Below are 25,092 nucleotides of genomic sequence, written 5' to 3'. Positions count from 1 at the left end.
CGCTTCTTCATTAAGCATACTGTCCTTTACCATCTCCAATGTCACCTTATAATCAGGAGCTGAATTAAAAACAGTCATAACTAGAGTATTCCAGCTGTCTGGCAATGAACCCAAAAGAAATAATGCCTTCATTTCATCATCCATTTTAAGCTCCATAGTAGTCATCCGATTAAATATATCTTGGAAATCACTCAAGTGCTCTGTAACAGATCGTCCATCCCTGTACTGTAAAGTTGCAATCTTTTTAACAAGCATAACTTTATTCATACCTGTTTTTCTCTCATACAATGCTGCCAATTTTTCCCAAACAATGTGAGCATCTGATTCCTGCGCTACATGATGGAACACGCTGATATCAACCCATTTTCTGATTGTAGCCAGCGTTTTTCTACCTAGCTTCTTCCAGCTTTCATCTTTCATATCCGCTGGTTTAGCCGAATCACCCAATACTGGCTCATACAAATCTTTGCAGTATAGATGATCCTCCATCATAGGCTTCCAAATTGAATAATTCGATGCTGTCAATTTTATCATGGAACCTATATCACCCTCCATGATCTCAAACAGAATTTACTTCTATCCTGGGTTGCTTTTGTATCGATGTCTCAAAATAACCCTCGCTCTGATACCACTTGTTGCGCCTGAAGCAATAATCACAACAATACAGAAGCAATAGACAACAATCAATAATCAAATGCGCAGAAAAATAAAGCACACCAAGATTTACGTGGAAAACCCTCCAGTGTAGAGGGAAAAAACTACGGGCCACCAGAAAAATCTTCACTATCAAATAATAGTTATACAAAGTTCTTCTCTAGCTAAAACTAGAGCTAATCAACAACTAGAGAAACAATTGGAGAAATCTCACCAAATAAGTGACTCAACAAATACACCCTGGATTTGTTCCTAGAGAGCTTCAAACCCGATCTTCACCGTTCAGAATGTAGAACTCTGAATCATAAACCTCCTGACAAGGTTCCAACTCAATCGGACCACGGATTGACTTTCGTTCAACCAACTCTCCCTTCTCCTTTTTTCTCTCTCTGGTTTTCCTGGCTTTTCTTCTTTCTCTGCTTGGTTGTCGACACACACATAAAACAACCCCACCTCTTTTTATTAAGTCGCTAGGGCTCTGTGTAAAATAAAAGATCAAGGCCCATGGCCTTTACTTGGTCCAAAACCACTTACATGGGACTGGACCCCAATTTTCTAACACTTCTAATGTTCAATATAATCCTCTTGAACGTGCGCAATCTTGGACCAATCAGCACCAACCCCAGGTTGACAATTTTGGGTCAGCGCAGGACATTTTTGAATCTTTACTTGCCTAAGTGCGGTGAGGCTACTCAGTCCTTCGTGAAGAGAGGAAAATGCTAAACAATGTACAAGCTCCAACCTCTGAAGTGAAGTGAGATTTTGCATCCATTCTGGTAGTACCTTGAAGGTGGGATAATTCCTTACTATCATGGATTTAAAAGTGGTAGCTGATCCTTGAAGAAACAACCGTGGTAGATCTTCCAACGCTTCTGATCCCGATATTGTTAAAGTTTTAAGTCGCAAGTAAAGGTCTCGGTCTTCTTCTCCTTCTTGTTCCATACACAAATTGATTTTCTGGCAGCCAAGTATATGGATTTCCTCTAATTTGGTTAGGAATTTCAGACTTCTTGGTAGTGAAATCAATCTAGAACAGTCTTGGATAACCAATCTTCTAAGTGATGTGAGTTGTTTGTAGACATCGGTTTCGTCCGGGTCTACTATTTTCATTTTAGTATAATAATAATAATAATACTAATTTTAAAAAATAATAATTAAAAAATTATATAAAAATATAAAAAATAATAAAAAAAAGAAAAACAGAAAGTAGGGTGGCTGGCGCTGTTGTCGCCCCCGACCAGCCCCCTATCAGCTTCTTAACCAGCCCCCTGTCTACCCACCAGCCTATAGTCACCTACAACCACCCTACAGCCACCTTGGAGTTCTTTAAAATCCCTAACCCTCGACCAGCCACCCTACAACCCGACTAGCCCCTGTCTACCCACCACCCTACAGTCACCTACAACCACCCTACAGCCACCTTACAGCCACCTTGGAGTTCTTTAAAATCCCTAGTCGCTCTCTCTTTCAACTTTCTTGGACCCCCTTATCAAAAACTCTCTCGGACGCCCAAGAGCCCATTCACTTCATCCCTACCAGAAATCACCAAGCTCAGACGAGCTACCCCCCCTCAAAGTATTTTCAACAACCCCAAACACCCACACCAAACCAAAAACAGAAACATAAAAATAGAAATAAAAAAAAGAGTTAAACAGTCCTCCCCGTAGGGAGGAACCTCAGCGCCAGAAAACCCTGCAAACAAGCAAAGAAATCATCAGTGTCCTTTTTTTAAAAAAAAAAAGAGAAAGAGAAAGGAGACCGAAAGCCTGTTTCTGGTAAAACAGACGTCAGATCCAGGAAGAGCGTGTCGAAGAACGCTTCTGGGAGTACTATTAAAATTTTTCGACTACTAACGACCACCGGCAACCCCGTTGATGGCGACCCAAGCGGTGACCAGCGCGTTGGTTCGACGACCGGACGGCGAGCTCTCCCTCTCCCCCCCCCTTTTTTTTTTCTAAAAAACCAAAGAATGAACAAAATTTTTTTTTTCAGTTATATATAGAAAACATAAGGGCAAAACGATGTCGTTTTGAGCATAGGACTAAAACGACGTCGTTTCAAGCGTAGAGGATCAACGCGTGGACCGAACTTGACTCGAGATCTGCGTAACCCGACCCACCGCCCTCTTCAGCCAGCCTTGAACCGGTTTAGACGAACCGTCAGTGAACCGGTCTGAACTGTTGGATCGTCCGAACCTCCAATCGAACCACCGAACCGATCCGACTGGCTCAGACCAACGTTGATCAGACTGTTGATTGGTTCAGTTTAAGTAAAAAAAACTTTTTTTTTAATTTTTTTAATTTTTTAATTTATTATTATTTTTGTTATTTTGAGTATTTTTTATTGATGCATGATAAATTTTCAAATTTTTTAGAATAAATGTTTAATTGTTTTAATAATAATAAAATTGAAAATGATTAAAAATATATATTAAAAATGTTCAAAAAAATTTTATTATTATTATTATTATTTTCTCTGCCTAGATGTTGGAGGGAAAAAAATATTTTTCTAAAAAATAATTTTGCGTAGATGTGGGGGAATTATTATTAATAAATTTTCATAAAAAAATAATTATAAGAAATTTTTAAATTAATTTTAAAAAATTATTAAAATCGAACCTGCTTCGAAAATTCACCTAGATATTGAAGATTTTTAAAGATGTTCGTATTTTCTTAAAAACGAAACCTTAAACACTAATTTTTAATTTTCAAAATCCTAGGTTTCTAAAACCCTTTAAATCCAAACCCCCTAAAATCCAAAATCCCTTAAATCTAAACCCCTAAAATCCAAAACCCCTAAAATCCAAAACCCTCCAAAATCCGAAATTCAAAACCTTTAAATTTTCAAAACCCAAACCCTAAAATCTCCAAACTCTAAAATCAAAACCCTAAACCTTCCATATCCTAAAATTCAAGCTTTAAAACCCTAAAAACCTTAGAACCAAACCTTCAAAACCTCTAATTAAGCCCTTATTCGAAACCTGCTAAAAGTCCTAAGGACGTGTGTAAAAATTCTATTGAAGTAATTTGTTCCCGAATGTCGCCTAGATGATGAGGTATTTAGGAAAATTTACTTCGTTAAGTCTTTTCACATGATTTCGTAATTCGTATTGATAATAAGATTAATAAATAAAAAGTATAACAGTAAATTGAGATCTTAAATATAAACAGTCACACCTAAGCTCTGTCTAGATGTTGGAGAGTCGGGGTGACCTCATTATACTTAAGAATCTAACTTTTAAATTACATTTCATTTTACATTACATTCATTAGCATATATACGTTAATATGTTATCATCGATAATTGTCTGCATTATTCTCTCTTTAATTTACTGTTCGATAATAAAATATTTTATAATGAAAAAAGAATTATACATTTTTTTTAAAAAAAATTATGATATTACAAAATAAAATAAAAATAACATTCCGACAGAAATAATTCTTGGTACCCTGCCTAGATGTTGGAGAGTCATCAACAATTTTCTATAAAGAGTGTTATTTCATTTTAAGGATTGTTGTGTTAAATCTTAAGCGAAAAGAGTTATTTTAAATTCTGCCTAGATGATAGAGAATTTTAAGATAATTCTTTAACTTAAAGATTTTTTCAATATTTCTAAATAAAAATTTTAGCAAAATTTTATTTTTTAAATGAAAGGAATTAGTGTCAAATTTCAAATTAAAACCATTTTTATCCAACATAAAAAATAGTGCATAATTAAATGGTACCAATTTATGGGCGTTGTGGGGGTGCTAATCGTTCCCCACACGTAACCGACTCTCGGACTAACCTGATTTTTTGTAGACCAAAATTTATCTTTTTAATAAACTTTAAATCCATTTTTATAGTTTTATTAAAAGGATAAACTTTTAGGTGGTCAATCACACTCTAACAAAGATTGGTAGCGATTCCTTTTATTTCTCTCGATTTTAAAACTCATTTTATGTCTGACAGACCTAAAACCGTTACGACAATGTTGCATCCCATCAAATATAGATTTTATCATACCACATCCGTACAAGTGCATGAACTGAAGTGAACTCCAAAATCTTGGTTCAATATCCCTTAAAAGTGTGGAATCTGTGGTTATCTCTAGAAATCTGAGACTGATCAAGCTTTGCAAACATTCAGGTATTTCAATCAGTGGAACGCCAGTCAACTGTAAAGTCGACAAGCTCTGAAGTTTACTGATAGAAGTAGGAAGTTTCCTCATTCTTTGACAAAAGCTCAAGTTAAGATATCTTAAATGCTTCAAGGTGCCAACGGAATTGGGCGATACTTTCAAAAATTAATAGGAGAGATCAAGTAGCCGCAGGAACTTGAAATTCAAGATGGAAGCATTTACAAAATGTTCCTCAATTATCCTATTTCTTCCTGAAGAAGGTAGGATCACCAATGTCTGCACACCTTTTAAATTCTTCAAAAATGACTGTGGAGCTCTCAATGGATTATCACCCAAAAATGACAGATGTCGAATATGATCAGCAGCATTTATTGTACCAGGATAAATTGTTAAACAGTCATCTTGAGACACATTTGACAAGAGATCATGTATTAGGTCATGGATTTTAAATGTGTAATATGTATATTCATCCTCGACATCTTGGACAAAACCCCTCGACCATAATTCTTTGAAATATCGTAACCCAACATCTTCCCACTCTTCATTTTACTTGGGGCTTTCAGTAAGTCCAATGGCCATCCAGAATTGGATGATATAATCAGTATCATAAATAGTATCCTTTGGAAACAATGACAAACAAGTTAGGCACTTTTGCAAATGAGATGGCGAATTATTATAACTCAATTTCAGCATAGGTAAAATGTCATTTTTATTTTGACCAAGTTTTCACATGTCGTTATCTTTTATAAATTCCCATTCATGTTGCTCAGTTTTCATGTAGAGCAAGCTCCCTAAAGTTCTCACTGCCAGTGGAACCCCTTTGCATTTTTTCACAATTTCATCACCAATTCTCATAAGGTTTGGATATACTTTCTCATCCCCTTCCCTAAATGCCCATTTTACAAACAAAGACAGAGAATCTTTGTGACTAAGACCTTTCAAGTTGTACGGAGCAATAGTACCCACTATCGAAGCAACTTTTGAACTCCGTGTAGTCACAAAGATTTTACTTTGTTGAAAGTTACCCATTGTCGTCAGTAAATCTCTCAGTTCCATCCATTTTACATGATCTTCGTTCCATACATCATCTAAAATGAGTAAAAAAGTTTTACCATCTAAAAGCATTCGCAAATGAGTTTGCAATGCATTAACTGGTAAGCCATTACATCTTTCTCCCGTAATGGAGTAAATAACATCACAAAGCAATCTAGCGAGATCAAACTCATCTGACACACAAACCCATATTTTCAAGGGAAAGACCCTAATGATCCTTTCATCGTTGTACACAAGTTGACCAAGCGTGGTCTTCTCTAAACCTCCGATTCCAACTATAGGGATAACGGGGATTTTTTCAGTATCGGTTGGCTTGACTAAAAGATCTATGATGTTTTTTTTGTCTTGATTACGACCTATCACATTAGAAGGTATCACAAAGCAGTGGGTATCCCTGAGAATAACACGTCGGTTCTCAACTTTCTCTTCAAGTCCAAGATTAAATTTTTTGAAATCACTAGCTATCGTATCTAGCTTTTCATTGATCTTTTTTATTTTATGACTCATCCTCAAAGGGAATGCAAATGGAATAGAGAGAGAGCAGGTAATCGTACCAATTTGTTGGTGGTGCCTCTGTCACAGGCTTTGACCTTAGATTCAGAATCAATGCGACCTTAGGCTTGGAATCACCTCCTTGTAGCCTAAGTTAGCCTAAAACACCAATGTGCGGGGCTAAATGCGCAAGTTTGAGAGAAACAGAAAAACAAAATAACTTGCTGGAATATGCTTTGTATTCACTAAAATAAAAATGTATGATGATATACAAATGAAGGTGGAGCAACCCTCTATTTATAGTTGAGGCTCCCAGCTATACTTATGGCTAAATCCCTAGAATCAAGGCTAAAATCAAGAAATTACAAAGATTACAATCAATCAAGATTCTATCTCCTGATTCTAAGGGTCAACCAGATCTGCCAAAAGGTTCTTGCTGATCCTGTGATCTTTCAAAAGATTCCCTTACGTATCTCCCATATTGGGCCCTGCTGGATGTGGTGCGGGCATCATGTAGGCCAGACCTTGGCCTTGTGGGCTATCCTACAGGCTATGCGGGCATTTTGGCCTTGCCTCCAAGGCTTTGTGCGTTAATTCCCGTCAGTGTGCTTGGTGCACGGGCCTCAACTTCAGGTGCGCGTGTTGGTGCGCCTGATGTGCCTGGTGCACCCACCCAGGGTGTGACATTCTCCCCCACCTGATTACACTACGCTCTCGTTGCGTCCTCTGTATGGTACCACATGATCTGATCCTCAAACTGTCATAAGTCCTCTGCTGGTTCCCAGCTTGCCTCACTGTCTGGAAGTCCCTTTCAGCGCACCAAGTACTCTTGTCTTGGTTGGTAATTTTTCTGTCTCACTTTTCGGTCAGCTATGATGTTGTGGACCTCCTTATCATATGAAGCTCTTGCTCTCAAATGGTGCACGCTTTGACTTTGTCAGTCCTGGATTTCTCTCATCCTTATGAAACGGCTTGAGCATGCTTACATGGAACATCGAATGTACCTTCAGCTTGGATGGCATATCTAGCTTGTAGACAACCTTGCCTACCTTCTTGACTACTCGAAAAAGTCCCTTATACCTCTGGATTAGGCCTTTGTGCAGGCTCCTGTGACGCACAATGGGATGCAGCTTTACCAACACCAAGTCTCCCACTTAAAACTGCACGTCCCGTCTATTTTGGTCTGCCCACTTCTTCGACCTCTTTGTCCCTTTGTGTAGATAGACTCTGGCCAAGTTAGCTTGCTCCTACCAAGCCTTGGCAAACTTGTATGTTGTTGGATTCAGCCCTGTATAACCTGCAACAATTGAACTGGGTGTTAGTGGTTGTTGACCTATCATAACCTCAAATGGGCTCTGGTTCATTGCCTCACTCCTTTGCAAGTTATAGGAAAACTGTGCAACATTTAGCAGCTTTAGCTAATCCTTTTGCATGGCACTCACATAGTGTTTGAGGTAGACCTCTAATAGTTTATTCACACGTTCAGTCTACCCATCGGTCTGTGGATGCATATTGGTGGAAAAGTTCAAGTCTGACCCCAACAGCTTGAACAACTCAGTCTAGAACCTGCCCGTGAAACGTCCATCCTGATCACTAACAACAGTCTTCGACACTCCCTAGTACTTAACCATGTTCTTCAGGAACAATTGAGCTACCTCTTCAACTGAGCACTTCTTGGTTGCTGGAATGATGATTTCATATTTGGAAAACCTGTCCACCACTACCATGATGCTTTCAAACCCTTCTACCTTGGGTATACCAACTTTAAAGTCTAGAGAAACACTCTTCCATGGTCGCTCTGGCACTGGCAATAGCTTCAAGAGATCGTCTGGTTTCTTGAGCTCCACCTTGTCCTATTGGCACACAAGATAAGTCTTCACATAGGCCTCCACATCGTCCCTCATGTACGATCAATAGTACCGATCCTCTAACAATGCCAAGATGTGGCTCACTCATGGGTGTCCAATTTACCTTGAATTATGGCACTCTTGTAAAACTTCCCTACGAAGTTTTTCATGCTGTGGTACAAACAGTCTACTACCCTTGGTGTGCAACAAACCATCATGCACCTAAAATCGCTTAATCTTACATTGCTGGGCATACTCCATAAGAGCCTTGGCTATAAGATCATGCGTAAGTCCCTCTTTGATGCATGATACCAGTGATCCCTTTGGTTGGCTAATGGCAGCAAGGTTAGCCTTCCTGTTCAGGGCGTCTGCCATCAGGTTTGCCCATCTTGGCTTGTACTCCATCTGAAAATCAAATTCCATAAGAAAATCTTACCATCTCACCTACTTGAGGGATAACTTTTTTTACGTCTGAAAGTAGCTGGTCGTCACATTATCTGTCCTAACCACGAACCTCGATCCCAATAGGTAATGGCACCAAGTGCACAAGCAGTGCACCACTACAATCATCTCCTTCTCTTGGACCATGTACTTGCTCAGTCTCGTTAAGCTTCTTGCTTTCGAACACGATTGGATGTCCTTTCTGTATCAACACGTCCCTTATAGCAAAGTCTGATGCATCTGTATGCACTTCATATGGCTTGGCATAGTCTGGTAAAGCCAAGACTGGCTCTTTGGTCATAGCCTGCTTTAACCAGTCAAAGGCTTCCTGGCACCCTGTGCTCCACTCCTATGCTTTCATTTTCTTGAACAAGTCAGTCAATCGCGTGGCTATTGCTAAGTGACCTTTTATAAAATGCTTGTAATAGTTAACCAGCCTAAGGAATGACCTCAACTCAGTGACCTTGGCTTGCAGTTCCCACTCCAGAATGGCGTGCACCTTACCTTCATTCATGTGTATCCTGTTATTTTTCACTATGTGGCCTAGGAATAAGATCTCTTGCTAGGAAAATGAGCACTTCTCCTTTTTGACAAATAGCTTATACGCCTGTAACACCTCGAACACTTGTCTTAAGTGGTCTACATGTTCTCCCAAAGTCTAGCTGTAGATCATAATGTCATCCAAATAAACCATAACAAATCGATTAAGGAACAACTGAAGTACCTTGTTCATAAGGGTGCAGAATGTTACTGAGGCATTTGTGAGTCCAAATGGCATGACCAAGAACTCATACGAACCATACTAATTGACACATGCTATCTTGGGCTCATCTCCCTCTGCGATCCTGACTTGGTAGTAGCTCGACCTCAAATTCAGCTTGGTGAACCACCTTATGCTTCCAAGTTGGTCGAACAAGTCCGTAATGAGTGGGATAGGATACTTATTCTTGACGGTTAGCTTGTTCAAAGCCCGATAGTCTATGCACAATCGTAATAACCCATCATGCTTACGCTAGAATAAAATTGATACACCATATAGTGCCTTCTATGGCCTGATGAAGCTAGCATCAACTAACTCTTTGAGCTGCTTCCTTAACTCTTCCAACTTTGGTGGGGACATTCGGTAAAAGGCTCTAGCTGGTGGCTTGGCCTTGGACACCAGCTCGATCTTGTGATCCACCTCCTTCTTAGGTGGTAGCTGGCTAGGCAACTTTACGGGCATCATATCACTAAAAGTCTTTAGCACCTTCAGCACTTCCAAAGGTGACTTGGTCTCATTCTCCCTTGGCTCCTCATATTTCAGGGCTGCCAAGAATGTGTCTTCTTTTCTGTTTATCGCCTTGGCAAATTGGATGGTTGACACCACTCGCGACCCAACTTCGAACCCTCTCCTCAATGGCACTAGGCATTGGCACCATGCATTCAAGATGCAAATACAATTGGCAAAAAGCACAAAGAGGGCGTTAATCCGAACAAAAAAATTCAACCTAATCACAAACTCATAGTCGTCAAGGGGTATTACCTCTATGGTCTTCTTGTCTTTCTAGTCTTCAAGCTGTAACTCCACTATTCACGTTACTCCAATGGCTGAAATATCCTTGGAATTCATCATTTTAATGGTACCTATCTCTTTCTGCACCTTTAGTTTGAGCTTCTGGGCTCTATCACCTGAAATAAAAAGATGTGAGGCACCTGTGTCCACCAGTGTGCTCACCTTCTGACCTACAATTGTCAGATCCGTAAACATCAAGCCCTTTGGCTTGAGGTTCCCCTTACTCTGGATAGCATTGAGCACTAACGACCTAAGCTTTGCTGCCCCTATCTCTGGCTCCTTGTCAGACTCCTTGTCTACAGCAGCTAGTTTACCTTTCTATAGGCAATTATGTGCTGTATGGCTCCCTTCACATAGGTAGCATGCTAATGGCTCTCGGTCCTCCTTTGCTTTCCACTTGCTTATTGGTGGTTTCCTCTTGCCATCCTTAGTTGAACGGTCTCGATCTTCATCCTTGGACTCTCGATCACGGTTTTTCCCCTTAGATTGCTTCTTTCGGTCCCTCTCATCCTTGCCCTTACCTTTGGGTTTAGAAGACTCGAACTTGTTCAGAGGCTTAAACTCTATTAAGGACTCAGCAGTAGTCATGGCTTTAGCCAAGTCATGAACTCCCCTCCGTTGTAGCTCATGCTTCACTCACGGTTTCAACCCATCCATAAAAGCAAATAAGGCATTATTCTCACCTAGATTTGAGATTTGTAGCATCAGTTTAAATAATCTCTGGACATACTCCTTTATGTCCCTTTGCTGGCTCAGCCTACGTAACTTTGCCTGCACCTTATCATTGGCATACTCCGGGTAAAATTATTCTCTGAACTCTTTTTAAAACTCTGCCCAGGTTCCAATTTTGGCACTGCCATGCCTAACATCATCATACCTACGCCTTCACCACAATAAGGCTATATCAGTAAGATACATAGCAGCAGTGCTTACCTTTATTACCTCGTCTTGCATGCCCATGGCCTGAAAGTACTGCTTCATACCCCATAGGTAGTTGTCTACTTCCTTAGCCACCCTAGTTCCCTTGAACTCTTTAGGCTTAGGGACATCCATCATGGATTTAGACACTCCAACAAACATGCCATTCCCAATGGCAGTCTTGCAAACAATGAGCTCGCTGGTGAGCTCCTCTATCTTCTTGCTCATAGCCTCCATGCCATCGCGCATGGTCTCCACCACAGCCTCCAAGGTCTTATTCTTTTTGGTGATCACGTCCATGCCTTTATTGAAAGCAGCTTACAACTCACCACTAAGCTCCTTTTTCGTGGAGTCTAGCACTTCAACGTGAGTCTCCACATCCTTAAGCTTCTTTTACATGTTGCCCATGCTCACCTCTACCTTGGCCAGCCTACTGTCCATGGTAGACCAGATGTCTCTCGAGTTAGCCTTCTTGCCTCTTCCACACCCCTGCTCCTGGGCCTTTGGTTGTTGGCTAGCAACGTCACTCTGGGATGCCATCTCCTTGACTGTGATCTAACCTGAACAATAAAAACACGAAGAATCGAACTTGCTTTGATACCAACTGTCACGGGCTCCGACCTTAGACTCAGAATCCATGCGGTCTTAGGCTTGGAATCACCTTCTTGTAGCCTAAGTCACCCTAAAACACCAGCGTGTGGGCACTAAAATAATGGGAAGGGCTGAATACGTAAGTTTGAGAGAAATAAGAAAACAAAATAGCTTGTTGGAATATGCTTTGTATTCACTGAAACAGAAGTGTATGATGATGTACAAATGAGGGTGGAGCAGCCCTCTATTCATAGTTGAGGCTCCCAGCTATACTTATGGCTAAATCCCTAGAATCAAGGTTAAAATAAAGGAATTACGAATATTACAATCAATCAGGATTCTATCTCCTGATTCTAAGGATTAACTAGATCTACTAGAAAGCTCTTGTTGATTCTATGATCTTCCAAAAGATCCCCTTGCGTATCTCCCATCTTGGGCCCTGTTAGATGTGGTACAGGCATCATGCAGGCCAGACCTTGGCCTTGCGGGCTGGCCTGCAGGCTTTGCGGGTATTCTGGCCTTGCCTCCAAGGCGTTGGGCGCTAACTCTCGCCAATGCACCTGGTGCGTGGGCCTCAACCTCAAATGCGCGTGCTGGTGCGCCAGATGTGCCTGGTGCACCCACCCAAGGCATGAAACTTCCACGATTGATCAACTCCTTTCGCAGCACTTCACACCTGAATTCATCAAGCACATCCTCAGCATCATATAAGACGTCTCTAAGCTTCCCCAAACTAAGGCGCAACGTCTCATTCTGCTGCTGCCGTTTTTCAGCATCTAACAGCACAGCTTTGATGTAGGTCATGGTTTCCTTAAGCCTTCTCAAATCACTACTAACATTCCAAAACGATAGAGTTTCTTTGGCAGCCAGGGATACTATCTTTTCCAAAAGCTGTTCTGCAATGATAGCCAGAAATGATTCCGCCATAATTAAACTCTGGAGAGGTAATCAAAGGTAAATAACAATTGAGTATAGTATTTATATTGAAGTTTGTTTTCGGGAAATTAAACAAGTGAGTTTAGAGTAAATATTTCATTTTAGCAGCCATCAGTACTTTTATACTTGTGGTTTGGTTGATGATCAGCTACATCACCACCAAAAGAACAAAAGAAAAAAAAAAAAAGGCTTCCAATGTTTGCACAATGAATAATGGATGCTTTCCAGGAAGCACGGCATCCACCCTATCGTAACGCGAGGGACACCCACGGACACGCAAAAAAAATAAAAAAATCAGTGAGTATATCGACGGACACGAAACGAAATGCATTTTACTTGAAAATTTTTTTTAAAGCAGAACCGATAGAAAACTAAACAACTGATGGATTCCATATTTAGATTTAAGCATCACCTGGTGGAAATAATATGGGTAATGAACTTAATTTTATTGCAATTAAGAATTTTTAAGTGTAGTTTTAAACTTAATTCAATTATTTAATATGGGTATAATGTAAATTTTTATTTTGGGTCTCATTTACATTGAATATTTTTACATAGGTAATATTTCTTCCATTTTTTTTTTCATTTTTGAGTCGTTTCAAAATATATATTTTTCAAAATTTCTGAATACCTTTTATTTTATCTTTATACTTAAAATTTATTTTTTGACAATAAAAAATATGATAATTCAATATTATAAAAAACTTAAAATTATAATATTAAATACAAAAATTAGAATTTTTTAAAACAAATAAATTGAGAGAAGAAAGAATATATAAAAATATTTTTATTATCAATAGTATCGTGTTTTATGAATACCTCATAGAGTTTCACTTTGATGCAACAAATTATTCAATTTACTGATAATTGATAAATTTTTCAAATAAATATCCATTTTATTTCACATGTTCCCCCATCGTGTAAAACAAGTAAAAGTGACTTTTTATAAGACTTTGCACACGACTTAGGGGTGCATTGATTGTTATAGTTAAACTGTTATGCAACACGGATGGTTAACTTTAAGTAAAGTTTTAGTTTTTGAGTTTTGTAAATAAAAAAATAATTTTGAAAGAACTTACGAGATTTGATTCAATTTGATTATGAATTAATCGAGATCCAAAATTATTATCGAACGTCAAAAAATATCAAAAAAAAAAAACTGTTATGCAACAACCTCCAAGTAAAGTTATGATTTTGCTTAGAACCAGTGCTTTCTAAATGAGATAATATCATTCACCCCGAGGAAACAATAATTGAATATAGAACACTGAAATGAATAGCTGAAGTAGATTACGCAAACAAATACATATTCTAGGTACATGGGGTCAAACAATGTTACAAACATGAACTACAATCAATACGCAACATCAAGGCAACAAATGTTACATCAAACTCATTTCAGCAATAAGCCTATTATTGTCAGTTTAGCCTTTTTCCTATCTTTGCTCATCTCTTCGAACTTTTCCTCTTTTGTTTTCCTTAACATGCCTTCCCTACCCTTCGTGGGCTCTCTTTAATGCCATCTATAATTCGATATGTTTTGCTTTTTCTTTTTTGGTCCACAAACCTCCTCATTTGACTTTTTCTGATCAAAGGTTCAATCTCATTTTTAAGGTCAATACAGTCTTCAGTATTATGACCTATATCCTTATGGAAGACACATCTTTTGGTTAAATCCCTTCTCGTATTCTCTTTCAATGGCTTTGGCCATCTGAGCACCAGATTCCTCTCGATTTGCATTAGAATCCTCTTTCAGGAGGTATTCAGTGTAGTATAATTTCTTTCTCTACTATGGCTCTAAGCCTTATGTCATCGTCCTTTTGGGGGAGGCTCATAAAAACTTTTGCCTTTCTTACAACCAAGGAGAAGGGTGAGCCTCTTTCACCTCGATCATCGAAGAGAGGGGATGAGCCTTTCTCAACTCGGTTATTTTTTATTGTAGCTTCAACGTTTATATATTTTTCAGCTACAAATAGCATGTTGGCTAAAGTCTTAGGTGGCTCTAATGGTAAGGTTAGCGTTAGGTGATACTCTTCGTCATTGAGTGCACTTGTTTAGGTAGCCATAGTGATCGTTTGTTTCAGGTCATGTACCTGTAAAGCTTTCGCATTAAAACGCGTGACATAGTTTTTCAGGGATTCATTATGGCCTTGGTGGATCGACCTTAAGCTTAATGTCATCTTTTTTATTTTTTGGCTGCTTACAAATTGATATAGGAAGTAATGGCTGAGCTTTTTAAATGTTGTGATTGACCTTGGTTTTAAAACTACTAAACCAAGATCAAGCTGCGACTTTAAAGGTAATAGCATGACCTTTACACATCAAAGCTCTATTCGCATCCTGCATCATCATGTTAGTTCTATAAACTTTCAAATGATCAAAAAGATTAAAAGTACATCGCAAGTTTCTAAGATTGACATTGTGAACTCTTTTGAAGACATAGTTATGTCGATTTCTTTGATGAAGGATGATGTTTTAAAAAATTTGAGCTTGTCTTTGAAAGCCACCTCTTTCGCCTTTAGCTCTTTCTTCATAGTTTGCATTTGAGCTTTTAGGTTTTTGTTTGGCTAAGGCTCTGGGTTAGTTTGTTTTGATTTTTGGGTAATGACATGTATTGAGTTGTGACTAGGTAGTAGTGAGCAAGAATGTCGTGCTCTTCTTTTTTGGAGGTTGATGAGGCTTTCACCCCCTCATAGCTCAGTTGCTTTTTCACAACTTTTTGGCCAAGAATAACTAGGTTTGGAACCTTCGAAGCCTAGGGTAGAGTTATAGTCTGTAACATCTTTTTGATAACCTATATATGCTCAGTCAGAGTCTTGAAATTGCTCCATGGTCAGACCAGCCTATTATAAGGTAGGTAGGTCCAAGTGTTGGCTATTGTGTGTCTCTATTCCGACTAGAAAGGTCATCCTTCCTTCTTCTAAAGTTCTTTTCCAAGTGGCATTGTTTTATACTTGGCTAATGAATGGAAAATCTCCTACATGGCGCACCAAATATTTATATCAAGCTCTGATGTGAAAATGTTTCTAAAAGAATAAAAAGTGAGAAAAGAAGGGTCAAATACAAAAGCAATGAGTGTTTTTTGCGTTTGCACTCTGACATGCAAATTAAAAATCAAAATGAAAAAGGTTAGAAAGAGAGAAAGACAAATGATTTAAAACAAGATGGAACTTGTGATGACAATACTGGATGCTTATATTTAGAAATGAGTGGTATAGGGTCAATGAGGGATAATGATGATGTGACTGAATTGAATGTGTCATATCATGTTAATGCAAATGTTCGAAATGTCCCTATCTATCCGTCAAGCCCCTCATGAAGAAAATGGCCATTATGTCTTTTGAATCACTATATGCCCCCAACGCCAACCATACATTTTATAGTATATTTTTAAGGGTTACATTTTTTTTTTTGGCCAAATTAGAGTTACATGTTTTGACTATTACAAATATGACACATGCCTGTGCTTGGAAAGTGAGATTTTAAATTTGAATTAATTACATATAATGGAATGCCTTTTCCGTGTATGACAAACAGAAGAAAATAATCACAAATATGTAGCAAGAGATATTTATATGTGAATGTGATGATGGTTTGATTTCAAATCAAGAGCAAATCTGACAGACTGGTAGTGCTAATTACATCAATTCTCATGCAAATTAAGATTACATTAATTAAATTCTAAAAAAAATTACATTAACACCAATAATCTATAAAGTCCTTAATTGAAGCCAACAAAACATTGGCACAACGACTCTAAATCAAACAAAGTAAAAACTAAAAAGCTTCCAGCTAGCGCTAGCCTCCATACCCTACAGGCTTTGGTTCAATCATCCATCATGAGAGCTGCATGCAGTAGTTCAAAACTAAATGAAATGAGTTAGAAAAACAACTGAAAAGTAATTCCTAGCAATGAGCCCAAAAAAATTCTAAAGTTCGAATGAATTTTGTGGGAATGGATGGATTGAAGTCTCACCTGCCGCTCCTGAATTCTCACCAAAGCATCCACTTCATAATTTACCTGTGACTAAAAATACGAATCATTAAAATTTGCAAATGTTGTATACATAATACATGCATAGAGAGGGGCTTATATGGCCAATTTTAACTAGCAGAGGTAAAAGATAAAGAAATTAATAAGTACCACAAACCATACCTGCTAATCTTCTGATCTTCAATATGAACCTCTTGGATGTGTGCTATCTTGGACCAACCAGCACCCACTTCGGGTTGATATTTTTCACTCAATGTAGGACATTCTTGAATCTGTAGTTGTGTAAGCGAGGTGAGGCGATCCACGCCATCCGGAAGAGAGGATAATTTTGGGCAGTCAAGAATCTCAAGTCTTTGAAGTGATGACAGATTTTGTAGCCATTCCGGTGGTACCTCAAACTTGGGACAATGGTGAATTTTTATGAGTTGCAAAGCGCTAGCAGATCTATCAAGAAGCAATCGCGGTAGGTCCTCCAACTGTGGTGCACCCCGTATTTCCAATTGCTTAAGGCACAAGTGAATGTCTCTGTCTTCTCTTTCTTCCAGTTCCATGCGTAAATTGATTATTGGGCATTCAATTATATCAATACACTCCAGCTTGGTTAGAAATTTCAGACTTCGTGGTAGTGAGACTAGCTTAGGGCAACATCTCATGGTCAATGTTCGAAGTGATGTCAGGTGTTGCATCCGTTCAAACAAATATTCCAGCGACTCGCATCTGTAGCAGTACAAGACCTGAAGAGAACTCCAACATCCTGGTCGAATCTCCCTTATATGCGTAGTATCCCCTGTTAGCTCTAGGAATCTGAGATTGATCAAGCTTTGCAAATTGCGAGGCAGTTGCAATTGGCAATCAATATCCAACAATCTTAATGTCAACAAGCTTTGAAGCTTATAGATAGAACGAGGAAGCTTCCTCATTCTATAACACCTGGATAAGTCAAGATATCTTAAATGCTTCAAGATGCCAACGGAATTGGGCAATACTTCCAAAAATGAACAGGAGAGATCAAGTAGCCACAGGAACTTGAAATTCAAGAAAGAAGCATTTACAAAATGTTCCTCAATTATCCTATTTGCTCCTGAAGAAGCCAGGATCAGTAATGTCCTCACACCTTTTAAATTCTTCAAAAATGATTGTGGAGCTCTCAATGGATTATCATCCGAAAATGACAGATGTCGAATATTTTCAGCAGCATTTATTGTATGAGAATAAATCGTTAAGCAGTCATCTTGAGACACATTTGTCAAGAGATCATGCATTAGGTCATAGATTTTAAATCTGTAAAATCCATGTTTATCCTCGACATCTTGGACAAACCCCCTCGACCATAATTCTTTGAAATACCGTAACCCAACATCTTCCCACTCTTCCTTTTGCTTAGGGCTTTCAATAAGTTCAATGGCCATTCAGAATTGGATGATATAATCAGTATCATAAATAGTATCCTTTGGAAACAATGATAAATAAGTTAGACACCTTTGCAAATGAGATGGCAAATAATTATAACTCAATCTCAGCATAGGTAGGATGTCATTTTCATTTTGATCAAGTTTCCATATGTCATTATCTTTTATAAATTCCCATTCATGTAGCTCAGTTTTCATGTAGAGTAAGCTCCCTAAAGTTCTCACTGCCAATGGAACCCCTTTGCATTTTTTCACAATTTCATCTTCAATTCTCAAAAGGTTTGGATATACTTTCTCATCCCCTTCCCTAAATGCCCATTTTACAAACAAAGACAAACAATCCTTGTGACTAAGACCTTTCAAGTTGTACGGAGCAATAGTACCCACTATCGAAGCAACTTTTGAACTCCGTGTAGTCACAAGGATTTCACTTTGTTGAAAGTTACCCATTGTCATCAGTAAATCCCTCAGTTCCATCCATTTTACATGATCTTCGTTCCATACATCATCTAAAGCGAGTAAAAATTTTTTACCATTTAGAAGCATTCGCAAATGAGTTTGCAATGCATTAACTGGTAAGCCATTACATCTTTCCCCCGTAATGGAGTAAATAATATCACAGAGCAACCTAGCAAGATCAAACTCATCTGACACGCACACCCATATTTTCAAGGGAAAGACCCTAGTGATCCTTTCATCGTTGTACACAAGTTGAGCAAGCATGGTCTTCCCTAAACCTCCGATTCCAACTATAGAGATGACGGGAATTTTGTCAGCATCAGTTGGCTTGACTAAGAGATCTATGATGTTTTCTTTGTCTTGATTTCGGCCTATCACATTAGAAGATATCACAAAGGTGTGGGTATCCCTAAGAATAATACGCCGGTTCTCAACTTTCTCTTCAAGTCCAGGATTAAACCTTTTGAAATCACTAGCAATCGTATCTAGCCTTTCGTTGATCTTTTTGATTTTATGACTCATACTCAAAGGGAATGCAAATGGAATAGAGAGGGGAGGGAATCGTACCAATTTGGTGGTGGTGCTTCGACGATTGATTAACTCCTTTCGCAGCGCTTCACACCTGAATTCATCAAGCACATCCTCAGCATCATATAAGACGTCTCTAAGCTTCCCCAAACTAAGGCGCAACGTCTCATTCTGGTGCTGCCGTTTTTCGGCATCTAACAGCGCGGCTTTGATGTAGGTCACGATTTCCTGAAGCCTTCTCAAATCACTACTGAGATTCCATAGCGATAGAGTTTCTTTGCCAGCCAGGGAGACTATCTTCTCCAAAAGCTGTTCTGCAACGATGGCCAGAATTGATTCCGCCATAATTAAAGTCAGGAGAGGCAATCAAAGGTAAAGGAAAATTGAGTATAGCATTTATGAAGAAGTTTGTTTCAAGGAAATTAAACAAGTGAGATTAGAGTTAATATTTAATTATAGCAGCCCTGACTTCCGAATTTTTGGTTGGGTGCTTTCTAATCAGTTATATCACCACCAAAAGAAAACAAAAGAAAAAGCATTAGTCTTGCGAGTTGCGACAAAGAGAAAACAAAAAAAACAGCTTCTGGTCTTGCGAGTTGCGACAAAGACTAATGGATTTTTTTTCTAAACAAAATAGATTGGGTGCGTGAATGAAGTTTACACGAAGTTTCGCGTTAACTTAAATTAATCGATTTGAGTTATTAACGTGTCTTATCGTTAAAAAAAAAAAAAAGGGTTTGTCTTCGTCCTCGGTCACATTTTCTTCCGAAAGAAAAAAAAAAAAAAAGAGAGTGCATTGAATAACTTACTGTTTTGAAAATAATAATAATTTGTTAAAGTTATTTGAACTTAGGGCACTATGCACCAAAAACATGCCTTAACATTTTTTAGTAAAAATAATTTATAAAATTAGTTTGTGATCCGTAAAATATATGAATTAATTTTATCTATTTAAATGTGTAGAATACATACCAATTAACATTTTTTAAGATTATATTTAAAAATTTAAAATTTAAAATATATTATATTATAATATTTAATTAAAAACTTCAAGTTGATAATTATGATTTTTTATTTAAATATAACATTTATTTGTATATAATAAGATAAAATTAAACTCCTAAACGGTCAAATGTCAATTAAAAGCAAAATAAGAATATTTCAATTATGCTGCTAGATATAAATAGGCATAGTTCACACCAATTCAAGAACTAAGCTTTGAAGAAACAATTTAAAAGAAAATTCCAAAAGAGAGAAAAGGGAACGAAATTGAAAATAATATATTTTTTCTCAAATCTAATTAATAATTATAATTTATTAAAAAATAAAGCGAAAAATTACATAATATGAAATTATGTTTGATAGCATGGGTATATCCTTCCACATACAAAATGGTTGTAACATCATATATCGAATCTGAAAAAAAAGAGTTGATAATCAAAATTTTTGAAATATAAAATTGTTAGTTTTATTGGAAATGGACATATAGCACTTTTCATAGTTTCAAATATATTGTTAAATGATGAATTAAATCATTTAAAAAATATTGATATGCCTTCACTTATCATTTAAGTTATTGAGAAAAAATGAAAAATAATATACCTTTAAACCAACTTTTGTAAATTAAAAAAGAAAAAAAATGATATAGCACATATAACTTAAAAGCATAAGATAATTCTTGGATGACAATTATGAAGAATAGATAATTTTTAAGTATTTAATTTTAAAGCTATTTGAATTTTAAATGTCATACATATTAGAAAAATATGAGTTGAGAGATGAATTTTGTTTGATTTAAATAAAATAAAATATATATGGATTAAAAGATTTAGATAAATTAATTTTTGTAATTTTTAAAATTTAAAAAGTGATTAGATAGGAATATTTGAAAAACAATGTAAATTTAAAAATTATTTATAGGATCCTATGTGTAAAAAATATAAATTATTCTCATAAATGTTTACTTGATAAACATATGCATATATCCTATGATATAATATATATTAGATTAGATTAAAAATTTATTCATAAAATTTTGGATTAAACTCATCTCTATGTAAATTAATTAATATTAATTGGATTAAAATTAATAATTAATAATTAATAAATTTTTAATATTTTTTTATTTTTTAACAAACTACATATATCAATTTATAAATGTTGATTTGAAAATTAAATTATTATTTATTTGATCGTTAAAAAAAAAAAAAAAACTTTAACAACTTTACATAAAGCATCGTTACTTAAATCTTACCTACTCAACCGGGACATCATTAGGGTTGTCCAAATTCAAACAAGGAAACTTCTTTGTAACTTACGTATCTTGACAGCGTAATAGATCTGTGCCCTCGTTCCTCGCTTTTTCCAACTTTGACTAATGCAATAACCATGGTCTTGGTACGTAGTTCTCCCCTGTTTTCTCTATACTTCATAGAAACTCATAAATGCAATACTATTTGATCTGATTATCTTTTACATCTAAAGTAATTGTTAATATTATTAGGGTTACTATGCAATTTAGTTTTTGAATTATATCGCTTTTTACTATATTGTACATATAAAAAAAATCACGATTAAGTAACTAAATTTTGATTTGTTAAGTATTTTGCAATAAACATTAACTTTATAAACAGTAAGTTAATTTGGTTAAAAAATAATTAATAATATTATGATATGTGATAAAAAAGTATCACATCATTTTTAATTTTTTTTATACTTTTTGAACTTAAAAAAAAAAAGAAAATAAGAAAATTTAAAAAAAAGAAAAAGAAAAAGAGAGAAAGGGATCACAGAGAAAGAGAAGGGTAGGAGGAAGGGGAAAGATGGTCCTTTTCTAAAAATTTATAATTTTATAATTTTTAATTTCTAAAATTGTTTTTATTCGTTTTCTTTAAAAAATTAAAAACTATTTTTTAAAATGACATATGAATCATTTTTTTTCTATATTTTAACTAACAATATTAATAAGTGGTGTAAAGTGTTTAGCGAAAGCAAAATTGGGATACTTAATAGTAAATTTTTTAAATGTTAAATAATGAAAAGTGATATTATTCAAGATCAAATTGCATTTGAACTTTTATTATTATTTTTAAACCTCTATTGGTGCTTTTACTATTTGTCTTTTCCTTTTTTTTATTTTTAATTTTTTTGTTATATTAATTATTCTTTTGAAGCACAACATTTTGAAAATAACTAGGACCAATTATGGGTAAATTTTGTTTTGTTTTGTTATCTCTATTTATCATATTTTTTTGTAAAATTTATTTAATTAAAAAACTTCCAAAAAAAAGGAAAGATAAAAAAATAAACAAGAATGACATGTGGATTCCTTAATTGACCTTTTTTTTAAAAAAAAGAAAATTATCCAATTAAAAATAAATTGAAAAACAAAAAAATTAAAAAAAGTAAAATAGAATAAAATAAAAAAATGAGAAAAATAAAAAAAGCTCATAGTTAGTGCTACATTAACACCTCATATTGAGTTTAAAATATTAATTTCTTAAATTAAAATAAAAAATAATTTTATTAATACAATAAATACATATATAAAATTAAATAAATAATAAATAAAAAATATATATATCTTGAAATAAGTTAAGACAAAGCAGATTAAATATGCTTCTGACCTGAATTTATTTATTTATTTTTTAAATTTTATCTGTTTCTTGTCAATCTCAATATAAAATATCATCTTTTATTAGATCAAGATTGATTGAAACTTATTGGATATAAATTATTTTATAATTTTTATTGATTGATATATTTTATTATAAAATTTATTTAATTAAAAAATATTAAAAAAAGTAAAAAAAAAAGAGATGCCACGTCGACGCTTGTTGCATGTTGGCTAAAACAATAGACATCGATTTTGTTATTTCTTCATCAAGTCTAAGCTCTCTCCCACTCTACCCCATTCTGTGTTGTACCTTCTATCAATTGGTTGCTTCTTTTACTTGAAGGTTATTGGTTGTAGTTCGTGTCATAATTGGAAGAATGCCCCTTCAGGTAGAGATTGTGATGGGACTTGAGAAAGAGTTTGGAATTACCGTGGCAGAAGACAATGCCCAAAGCATCGCAACTGTTAAAGAAGAAGCAGATCTTATTGGGAAACTCTGCAGCGTGAAAGGTGCCTAGAAACAAGGCCGAAGTTGGAGGTTCATATGCCATTGCCCATATTGATGTCACTTACCAGCCTGTATTTTCCAATCTTCTTGTGAACTCACGTCTATTTATTTGTTCATTCTAGAAAAACTCAAAGTTGTAGGGCTTTTTGGTTAAATTGTGAATTTAACTTTTTGTGCTGTAAGTCAAGTTAAAACTATTTGATTTGATCGTGTCGCTCTTTTAAATTGGTACTTGGTAGTGTTTAATTTTTTGTTTTGATAAGCCGCACATACAGTTATAGGGAAATGGGCAATGTAGCTTTTAGTTTCGGGGGGCTTAGGCCCTGAAAAAGGTAACGCCCAAACAAAAAGCTCAACATCCAGCTGACACGACAGGACTTGTTAAACCAAAAACTCAAATATTAGGTCAAGGTCTTGAATGACTTGGGGTGAATTTCATTGGGATGAGATAGTCTAAAATCTTACACTACACGACGGAGGTCGAAGTCTCATTGGGTTGAATAAGAAATGGGCACTTCATGTTGAATGCCTGATGTTCCCTTTTCAAGCAAGAAGAGTTCTTTTGTCCCGAATGAGTCACCCAACAGTTATGAGATGATGGTTTCATTCCAAAAGATCCAATCACAAACAGATAGAACACAAACAAATAGCTAAAGCGCAAGTATTAGGCAAACAGATAAACAGGTCTGGTTCAAGACACATGATCGTCAAAAAAAGTAAAAGCTTTGAACAGACGGCGCCTTGCAGGGTTTGGCTGAATTTTCCAACACCATAAGAGCTATCCGCAGTGGTTTGATTTGAAGCCAAATGAGTTTTAGATCTTAAAATACAACTGAAAGTGAGTTCCTAGGTAGGCAGAGGCATGTGTCACGAGCTCAAAGAAGAGTCTTGAATCTCACATCGACATAATAAGAGGGTCACTGGGGTATAAAAAGATTCACACCACTTTTTTATTGTGAGGCACTTTTTGTAGGACAAAACCATGAGGCAAAGGGAGCCAGAGCGAACAATACCTCACAAGGGTGTGAATCGTGACGGTTAGGTTGATCTGAGATGCCGGATGAATAGATGTCTGGGTCTCAGAGTTGCACGGATTCGGAGCTTAAATCTCGACCCGTGACAAGTGGTATCAGAGCCAGCCCTAAACTATTCGATCCACGCCGAGCACCTTGAGGGAGGTAGGCAGGGTGGCCAGCCTTCGTGACGAGGGCGTCATGAGGTTGGGTAGGGGAGAATGTCACGGACCTAAGGAAGAGTCTTGAATCCCACATCGAACATAATAGGAGGGTCACTGGAGTATAAAAGGGTTCACACACTTCTTCTTTGTGAGGTCTTTTTTGTAGGATAAAACTGTGAGGTCAAGGGGATCAGAGTGGATAATACCTCACAAGGGTGTGAACCGTGACGGTTAGATTAATCTGAGATGCCGAGTGAATGTCCGGGTCTTGGAGTAGTGTCGAATGAGTGGATGGCCGGGTCTCGGAGCCGCACAGGTTCGAAGTTTAAATCTCGACCTATGACACATGCACCTAAGTATCTCAGTTTGACAGTAACTACAAAGAGAAACACAAGACAATATTGTAATTACATTCATCTTATAGAAGGCCCACAAGTTATGACTATTTCTATCACTTAGCTATAGTTAATTGTAACCTTTTAAAACAGATGATTATATTTTTATTTGCCTTTATGCATCCAAAAACAAAAGATAATTAGCAAAAAATCTCAATCAAACAGATCCTATAAGAGTAATAGTATATGAAAAAATGTAGCAAAAATTGAAGGATTCTCATGAAATGTTGCTGATAACAAACAAGCTAAATAGATTGAATGAAATCGTCTCACCTGCTTGCACTTTTATTTTTTACCAAAGCACCCGGACCAATTTACCTATGATCATTTCAAAATCAATGCAAATGTTAGATATTTCAGGAAGATGGATGAATTGACTAGCACATATCATTTAGAGCAATT

At 36.4% G+C, this 25,092-nt stretch overlaps 2 pseudogenes across 1 annotated transcript; both read right to left on the bottom strand.

Annotated features, from left to right (window-relative positions):
- Nucleotides 1-1,218: 1,218 nt before the first annotated feature.
- Nucleotides 1,219-12,632, bottom strand: LOC149518193 (putative disease resistance protein RGA1; annotated as a pseudogene).
- Nucleotides 12,633-16,331: 3,699 nt separating this feature from the next.
- Nucleotides 16,332-19,475, bottom strand: LOC149518192 (putative disease resistance protein RGA1; annotated as a pseudogene). Its single transcript, XR_016343656.1, has 3 exons — nucleotides 16,761-19,475; nucleotides 16,581-16,625; nucleotides 16,332-16,470 (listed from the first exon to the last, which is right to left on the bottom strand). The product of XR_016343656.1 is annotated as a putative disease resistance protein RGA1 (transcript).
- Nucleotides 19,476-25,092: the final 5,617 nt, after the last annotated feature.

This window comes from Durio zibethinus, chromosome 7 (assembly GCF_047325235.1).
Source record: "Durio zibethinus cultivar Kanyao isolate XHJ-2024 chromosome 7, ASM4732523v1, whole genome shotgun sequence".
Classification (NCBI taxonomy): domain Eukaryota; kingdom Viridiplantae; phylum Streptophyta; class Magnoliopsida; order Malvales; family Malvaceae; genus Durio; species Durio zibethinus.
Note: the sequence above shows the minus strand (reverse complement) of the source record. Positions and strands in the feature narration are given on the sequence as shown.